This window comes from Pecten maximus, chromosome 4 (assembly GCF_902652985.1).
Source record: "Pecten maximus chromosome 4, xPecMax1.1, whole genome shotgun sequence".
Classification (NCBI taxonomy): Eukaryota; Metazoa; Mollusca; class Bivalvia; order Pectinida; family Pectinidae; genus Pecten; species Pecten maximus.
This window is the reverse complement of record NC_047018.1, coordinates 31,904,164-31,913,908: the sequence shown is the minus strand read 5'-3', so window position 1 is coordinate 31,913,908 and position 9,745 is coordinate 31,904,164. Positions and strand designations below refer to the sequence as shown.

General features: G+C 42.3%; 1 protein-coding gene across 1 annotated transcript in view; it reads left to right on the top strand.

Annotated features, from left to right (window-relative positions):
• Positions 1-3,709: 3,709 nt before the first annotated feature.
• Positions 3,710-9,745, top strand: part of LOC117325827 — a 95,600-nt gene continuing 89,564 nt past the window's right edge. The window contains exon 1 of the mRNA XM_033882314.1: positions 3,710-4,072. The gene's annotated coding sequence lies outside the window, so the exon portion shown is untranslated. The remainder of the gene's footprint in view (positions 4,073-9,745) is intronic.

Below are 9,745 nucleotides of genomic sequence, written 5' to 3'. Positions count from 1 at the left end.
TAGCACAGATGTTCACTAATTCTTTTGCACTGTTAATACAGTTTCTACACTTCCAGGAGTAAATGTATAATGGTAGGTCTGAATTATATATATTTTAAGGAAGGGGCATTGATCTATATCAACAAAATATATGGGAAGTTGAATTAAATTCACATATTAAAATACTTGAAAAAGATTCATAATGAATGATGAGAACTTTTTCTTGAAAAAAAAAAAATCATACAAGGAGGGATATGATGGCAAAATTAGTTGCCTAGCAAAAATCCATGGTAACAAATACACACATAACACCATAATTATAAAACGAATAGGTCTGATAATTTATAACTGAGGATGACGTTCACTGTTCATGAAAGGTCCATTCAATTACCATATTAAAGCACTTTCAAACTGCCGAACTCGGAAAATTAGTAGCAGTCCTAATCTGGTTATAGTATTGTGACAAGTATAAACCAAAAACTACCCAGGAAAACATCGCAGGAATTCAAGGATAAACCTCTAGCATATTAAAACGAATTAATGGTGTGCTCATCATGTTCTATACAAATTCCCCCAGGATTGCCACATTAGTCTCTGCATATGGTTGTGAAATGGGATACAGCAGATTCTAATGTAAGTTTGGTTAACAGCATCACAGTAACTGAGTCTCATAAACGGATGACAGAAATTCCACTTCGGGAACGTTGCAACATGATCTATTGAGGAGCAGCAACAAGTGTTGGGTATCTATCTAGATTACCTAGATGATTACTAAGAACACACTACTAGCACCCCCCCCCCCCCCCCCCCCCCCCCCTTCCAAAAAAAAATTTAATTAAAGGAATTCATGCAATGTTCATAGCTGAATTGACTGAATACATGTAGGAGAGGGACGAGAAGAAAGCTTGAACAACTGGGAGAATTCATTAATAGAATTTACACCACACAGATACCAGGACGAATTTTAGGCTTCTCTAGATTTCCTTATTCCTATTAAAGAATACAACCAATAAGTGGCCAAGTGAACAGTGCATGATTGGGTTAAGTACTATAGCCAGCTAAAGGCCTCTGGCTAATTATCTGTTATGATGCCAATGTTACAAGATGCCCCATTTTAAGTTTCACGTGGTATCATCCTGTAACATTGTTGGAGTAATATATAGGTATCTTTATTGTCCAGGTAGAACCAGTAGAGTATTTGTACTGTTGACTTCTGGTTTATCTTTTCTTAGTCCACAAAATATAAAGAATGTATCTTATAAAACTGCTGTCTGTACTGATACAACTCCAAAATTACGTTTTACATTTTCTTAAAAATATTCTTTTAAAAAATATCACAATGATCATCACCTTATTATCTCCCTGGTGTGATCAATGCAGACCACCTTTCTTTGACATTTGTCATAAGTTTGTGATATTCTAGGTCCATGTCATAAGTCTGTGATATTCAAGGTCCGTGTCATAAGTCTGTGATATTCTAGGTCCGTGTCATAAGTCTGTGATATTCTAGGTCCGTGTCATAAGTCGGTGATATTCTAGGTCCGTGTCATAAGTCGGTGATATTCTAGGTCTGTGTCATAACTTGGTGATATTCTATGTCCGTGTCATAAGTCTGTGATATTCTGGGTCCATGTCATAAGTTGGTGATATTCTAGGTCCGTGTCATAAGTCTGATATTCAAGGTCCGTGTCATAAGTCTGTGATATTCAAGGTCCATGTCATAAGTCTGTGATATTCTAGGTCCGTGTCATAAGTCTGTGATATTCTAGGTCTGTGTCATAACTTGATGATATTCAAGGTCCGTGTCACAAGTTGGTGATATTCTAGGTCCGTGTCATAAGTTAGTGGTATTCTAGGTCCGTGTCATAAGTTAGTGGTATTCTATGTCCGTGTCACAAGTCGGTGATATTCTAGGTCTGTGTCATAAGTCGGTGATATTCTAGGTCCGTGTCATAAATTAGTGGTATTCTAGGTCCGTGTCATAAGTTAGTGATATTCTAGGTCCGTGTCATAAGTCGGTGATATTCTAGGTCCGTGTCACAAGTCGGTGATATTCTAGGTCCGTGTCATAAGTCGGTGATATTCTAGGTCCTTGTCATAAGTCGGTGATATTCTAGATCCGTGTCATAAGTTGGTGATATTCTAGGTCCGTGTCATATGTCGGTGATATTCTAGGTCCGTGTCATAAGTTAGTGATATTCTAGATCTGTGTCATAACTTGATGATATTCAAGGTCCGTGTCACAAGTTGGTGATATTCTAGGTCCGTGTCATAAGTTAGTGGTATTCTAGGTCCGTGTCATAAGTTAGTGGTATTCTAGGTCCGTGTCATAAGTCGGTGATATTCTAGGTCCTTGTCATAAGTTAGTGGTATTCTAGGTCCGTGTCACTAAGTTGGTGATATTCTAGGTCCGTGTCATAAGTTGGTGATATTCTAGGTCCGTGTCATAAGTTGGTGATATTCTAGGTCCGTGTCATAAGTCTGTGATATTCTAGGTCCGTGTCATAACTTGGTGATATTCTAGGTCCGTGTCATAAGTCTGGTGATATTCTAGGTCCGTGTCACAAGTTGGTGATATTCTAGGTCCGTGTCACAAGTTGGTGATATTCTAGGTCCGTGTCATAAGTTGGTGATATTCTAGGTCCGTGTCATAAGTTGGTGATATTCTAGGTCCGTGTCATAAGTTGGTGATATTCTAGGTCCGTGTCATAACTTGGTGATATTCTAGGTCCGTGTGATAAGTTGGTGATATTCTAGGTCCGTGTCATAAGTTGGTGATATTCTAGGTCCGTGTCACAAGTTGGTGATATTCTAGGTCCGTGTCATAAGTCGGTGATATTCTAGGTCCGTGTCATAAGTTGGTGATATTCTAGGTCCGTGTCATAAGTCGGTGATATTCTAGGTCCGTGTCATAAGTCGGTGATATTCTAGGCCCGTGTCATAAGTCGGTGATATTCTAGGTCCGTGTCATAAGTCAGTAATATTCCAGGTCCGTGTCATTAGTCGGTGATATTCCATGTCCGTGTCACAAGTTGGCGATGTTCTAGGTCCGTGTCATAAGTCGGTGATATTCTAGGTCCGTGTCATAAGTCGGTGGTATTCTAGGTCCGTGTCATAAGTCGGTGATATTCTAGGTCCGTGTCATAACTTGGCGATATTCTAGGTCCGTGTCACAAGTTAGCGATATTCCAGGCCCGTGTCATAATTAAGACAGTGATATTCTAGGTCCGTGTCATAACTCGGTGATATTCTAGGTCCGTGTCACAAGTTGGTGATATTCTAGGTCCGTGTCACAAGTCGGTGATATTCTAGGTCCGTGTCACAAGTTGGTGATATTCTAGGTCCGTGTCACAAGTTGGTGATATTCTGGGTCCGTGTCGCTTGTTGGTGATATTCTAAGTCCGTGTCATAAGTCTGTGATATTCTAGGTCCGTGTCACCTGTTGGTGATATTCTAGGTCCGTGTCATAACTTGGTGATATTCTATGTCCGTTTCATAAGTTAGTGATATTCAAGGTTCATCGACCATTGTGGTTGACCAAGAGGATCCGAGAAGAGAGTCAAGTACATTTGAAAGTAGGACAAAGGTCAGTTACGTCATCATCTTTCGAGTGATGGGGAGGGCCGTCAGTTCCGTAACTCGTCGATGTCACCGGTAAACAAAGGCCTACACAGGGAACAAGTCCGACAACATTATATAAGGGTACGTTATTTAATATATTTCTTACATTTTAACCAGTGGAACGTGGAGAAGTATATAAAAGTGTGATTTTTCACTACTGCGAAAAATGACGCCCTTTTCATTTGTGAAAAATGGCACTATCATACCCAGAGGTTTAAGCCATTGATAAAACAAAAACTCCGATATCTTGGTGTATTGAGTATTTTGAAAAATTGACAGACAAGTAAAAGAAGACAACCACAACATGGTGTCTTCTTGACGACACTTTAATGTCCTTGAGTTATAACGGGACTTACCCAGGAGATGGAACTGACCACTGGACATCATCTCCAGGCTCCTGTATCTTTAGTACTTCGCAGATTGGAATGACGTCAGCTGATTGAGGTGTCACCCTTTATACCAAAACAGGAAGGTAATATTGATATATGTCAACGAGACTAACTCTAATTTAAAATCACTAGCTCAAACTCTGTAAAACGAGAGCAAATATAGACTTACATGGATAACACCGAAGAATTATAAACCTAGAGGTGTTCCGGAAAGGTCTTCTGCCTCTGAACCACTTTTAGATTTGTCACATTCTTAATATGAAAATAAGGTTGACAGCTGAACCACCAGGAAAGTATCGAGTATCGCACACGTGTATAGTATCAATGGTCCTACGTAGTCATCCTTGTACTCCAATATCTCCCGGAGAATCCTCAGTATCCAGTGTAGTACTGGAGGGGACCACAGAGCGCTGAGAGAGGTTGTATTCCACTCATGTGCTACCGTAGAACTCGTGTTTATCATCTGACCAATGAGGCGCGAGAGCACCCCTCCCGGCATCACAACTTGTTTCTGGGCGTACCGCCGTTCTGCTCTACACCCTGTGCTAAACCCTAAAGCATATATTGTAATACTACTGCTGACACCACGCCTCGATACACTCGACATGTTATGAGGAAAACTATGACAAACATATACATTTGTACATATAGCTGTTCAAGGTACTTATTGTAACTTAGGACATTTTGAAAATGGAATACAGTGATATATGTGTTTTTATAGATCAAAGAGTCCTATATAGGTAAAGCCTCGTGTGTGTACTCGTCATGTTCTCCCTCCCATACTTTCCTATCTATACGTGTAGGACAATGTCTTCCTAAACATTTTCTCAGGAATTCATCACAATATTGTGTCGAGTTGCCGTGTTCAGGTTGTGACATTTCAGCAACTATTTCAAGCCACTGGCTTTTATCAGTTATTTAGGTTCAAGGCATGTCTCATATTTGCTGTGTCTCGATTTCACATTTCTCGAGCCGAAGGCGAGGGAAATGTGAAATTCAGACAGGTAATATAAGACCATATCACCTACCTAAAACTTGAACAAGACAGTTCGGTGAATTAAAGTATCCCAACGAATGTGAAATTATATGCCAAGAATGCATAGACGATCAATTCGTATTAATTATATAAACAAGCGTGTTCCTTGAGATACATCCCCGATAGACTTTTTTCAAATGTTGGTCAACGGTCAAAATATTGGCCATGGTGACCTACTTTTGACCCAACACGACGCCTCACCTTAGTGAACCCAAGCCACAAGCATGACGTTCCAGTGTCAAGTATATGAAGTCTGGGCAAATATTAACTTTCATGTAGGTCAAAGGTCAAAATGTAGGTCAGAATGACCTAACTTTTACAAATGACATACTACCTCACCTAGTTGAACCCATGCTCAAGTATGAAATTCTGGTGTCAAGTAGTGTAGGAGATAGAGCATGGGCAACGTTTTCCATTCATATAGGTCAAATGTCAAAATGAAGGTCACAGTGACCTTCCTTCGCAACACGACACATCGCCTCAACAATATAATGTGCCCGTGGCAAGCAGTTTATGAGATAGGGCCTGGAGACATTTTTTCTTTGATGAAGGTTCTGCCATCTCTGTGGGATTTTTGCTTGCGCGTGACTTTATCTTACTCGGGAAAATCATAGCTATGTGGTTGGCCAATCAAATGCTTTAGAGTTTCTTTGAAGTATTACAAATGGAGATACTGAGGTTTTTTTTTTATCTACAATATACATATATGTTTGACAATCAGAATATATTTCTCAAGCAGCCGGTCATTTAACATTTGTAATTTACGTTGATAAAAGGGACTTTGACAAAACGCCAGTAATTCGAGTATGAAGTAAACCACTTCGGTTTTTAAGGTTTCAAAGGTCAGTTTGAAAAAAAAAATAAGCAAACTTTACTTTGTTCATGTTTCTGTAAATGCAGTGAAGTCGTCTGTGTCTCGATAAATGGTGATTTGTCTATTTTTATAATGTGGTTACATACCTGTTTGATATCGTTATCAGTTATAGCCTTGTGATGATACCTTCAGGATCATCCTCTACCTTTGTAACACATTGAAGTAATCATAATTTACAGCGGCGCCGTTAAAATATATTGTATATTGATCTACAGCACACAAAACATCATCCATATGTACACTTAGCAGTTTCGCGATATTTTTATTACACTTACGCCGACAGAAGTCTGACTATCACAGTGAGACAAAACCAAAAAAGTAGGACGAGTCACGTAGGCGGAAACTGAGGATAACTAATATTTTATTCCAGTATCAGTTGTTTTATTATGTCATCTGACCCGAAGTTTCAGGATGACCTTCGCATCAAACTTCTCGAGTTCCACCAGTGGGATACAGCTCTAACTTGTCTGGAATAAACATTAGATAGTCACAGCCAAGTGATGGTATTTTTCGGGTAGGTCCGAAATCCAAGATGGCCGTCATCTTGAAAAACACATAACATTAGCCATGTCCATTGGTGCCATTGAGTTGGTGAGGATGTTAAGGGATGGGGCCAACAGTGTTGTCATTTTCCGATCCTCAAAACAATGGCAGTCATTTTGTAACACGATTGCACAATCATGGTTTTCCTTAACAGCACTTATTTTTCTCCAGTTCTTCTGATGGTATTCAGCTTAACTTTTAATGATCTTTAAATTGTCCTGACCAAGTGTTTTCGATTCTCTCTGTAAGTCATTATGGCCTGTCCACCAACTTGAAAAAAAAACACATTTTGAGCTAAAATCAAGGAACACCGATGGGATTCAGCTCAAACTTGCCTGAAATGAACATGTAGTGGTTCTGATCAAGTGTTGCTATTTTTTGGACCGATCTGGGAATCCATCATGACCACCGTGGCCAACAGGATCCCTATACTTGTTGTTGAATATGAACACTACAATACCTACTATAACTGTTAGTCTTTAACGTCAGATGATCGTTAAGGCCCATGGGGACTCGTGTACAACTAGTAACACTATAGGGGACAGGACAGGAGTCAGTGGAGAGATACACCAGTAACACTATAGGGGACAGGAACCAGTGGAGAGATACACCAGTAACACTATAGGGGACAGGAGTCAGTGGAGAGATACACCAGTAACACTATAGGGGACAGGAGTCAGTGGAGAGATACACCAGTAACACTATAGGGGACAGGAGACAGTGGAGAGATACACCAGTAACACTATAGGGGACAGGAGTCAGTGGAGAGATACACCAGTAACACTATAGGGGACAGGAGTCAGTGGAGAGATACACCAGTAACACTATAGGGGACAGGAGTCAGTGGAGAGATACACCAGTAACACTATAGGGGACAGGAACCAGTGGAGAGATACACCAGTAACACTATAGGGGACAGGAGTCAGTGGAGAGATACACCAGTAACACTATAGGGGACAGGAGTCAGTGGAGAGATACACCAGTAACACTATAGGGGACAGGAGTCAGTGGAGAGATACACCAGTAACACTATAGGGGACAGGAGTCAGTGGAGAGATACACCAGTAACACTATAGGGGACAGGAGTCAGTGGAGAGATACACCAGTAACACTATAGGGGACAGGACAGGGGCCAGTGGAGAGATACACCAGTAACACTATAGGGGACAGGACAGGAGTCAGTGGAGAGATACACCAGTAACACTATAGGGGACAGGAGTCAGTGGAGAGATACACCAGTAACACTATAGGGGACAGGAACCAGTGGAGAGATACACCAGTAACACTATAGGGGACAGGAGTCAGTGGAGAGATACACCAGTAACACTATAGGGGACAGGAGTCAGTGGAGAGATACACCAGTAACACTATAGGGGACAGGAGCCAGTGGAGAGATACACCAGTAACACTATAGGGGACAGGAGTCAGTGGAGAGATACACCAGTAACACTATAGGGGACAGGAGTCAGTGGAGAGATACACCAGTAACACTATAGGGACAGGAATCCAGTGGAGAGATACACCAGTAACACTATAGGGGACAGGAGTCAGTGGAGAGATACACCAGTAACACTATAGGGGACAGGAGTCAGTGGAGAGATACACCAGTAACACTATAGGGGACAGGAGTCAGTGGAGAGATACACCAGTAACACTATAGGGGACAGGACAGGAGTCAGTGGAGAGATACACCAGTAACACTATAGGGGACAGGACAGGGGCCAGTGGAGAGATACACCAGTAACACTATAGGGGACAGGAGTCAGTGGAGAGATACACCAGTAACACTATAGGGGACAGGAGTCAGTGGAGAGATACACCAGTAACACTATAGGGGACAGGAGTCAGTGGAGAGATACACCAGTAACACTATAGGGGACAGGAACCAGTGGAGAGATACACCAGTAACACTATAGGGGACAGGAGTCCAGTGGAGAGATACACCAGTAACACTATAGGGGACAGGAGTCAGTGGAGAGATACACCAGTAACACTATAGGGGACAGGAGTCAGTGGAGAGATACACCAGTAACACTATAGGGGACAGGAACCAGTGGAGAGATACACCAGTAACACTATAGGGGACAGGAGCCAGTGGAGAGATACACCAGTAACACTATAGGGGACAGGACAGGAACCAGTGGAGAGATACACCAGTAACACTATAGGGGACAGGAGTCAGTGGAGAGATACACCAGTAACACTATAGGGGACAGGAGTCAGTGGAGAGATACACCAGTAACACTATAGGGGACAGGAGTCAGTGGAGAGATACACCAGTAACACTATAGGGGACAGGAACCAGTGGAGAGATACACCAGTAACACTATAGGGGACAGGAACCAGTGGAGAGATACACCAGTAACACTATAGGGGACAGGAGTCAGTGGAGAGATACACCAGTAACACTATAGGGGACAGGAGTCAGTGGAGAGATACACCAGTAACACTATAGGGGACAGGACAGGAGCCAGTGGAGAGATACACCAGTAACACTATAGGGGACAGGAGTCAGTGGAGAGATACACCAGTAACACTATAGGGGACAGGAGTCAGTGGAGAGATACACCAGTAACACTATAGGGGACAGGAGTCAGTGGAGAGATACACCAGTAACACTATAGGGGACAGGAGTCAGTGGAGAGATACACCAGTAACACTATAGGGGACAGGAGTCAGTGGAGAGATACACCAGTAACACTATAGGGGACAGGAACCAGTGGAGAGATACACCAGTAACACTATAGGGGACAGGAGTCAGTGGAGAGATACACCAGTAACACTATAGGGGACAGGAGTCAGTGGAGAGATACACCAGTAACACTATAGGGGACAGGAACCAGTGGAGAGATACACCAGTAACACTATAGGGGACAGGAACCAGTGGAGAGATACACCAGTAACACTATAGGGGACAGGAGTCAGTGGAGAGATACACCAGTAACACTATAGGGGACAGGAGACAGTGGAGAGATACACCAGTAACACTATAGGGGACAGGAGTCAGTGGAGAGATACACCAGTAACACTATAGGGGACAGGACAGGAGCCAGTGGAGAGATACACCAGTAACACTATAGGGGACAGGAGCCAGTGGAGAGATACACCAGTAACACTATAGGGGACAGGAACCAGTGGAGAGATACACCAGTAACACTATAGGGGACAGGAGCCAGTGGAGAGATACACCAGTAACACTATAGGGGACAGGAGTCAGTGGAGAGATACACCAGTAACACTATAGGGGACAGGAACCAGTGGAGAGATACACCAGTAACACTATAGGGGACAGGAGCCAGTTGA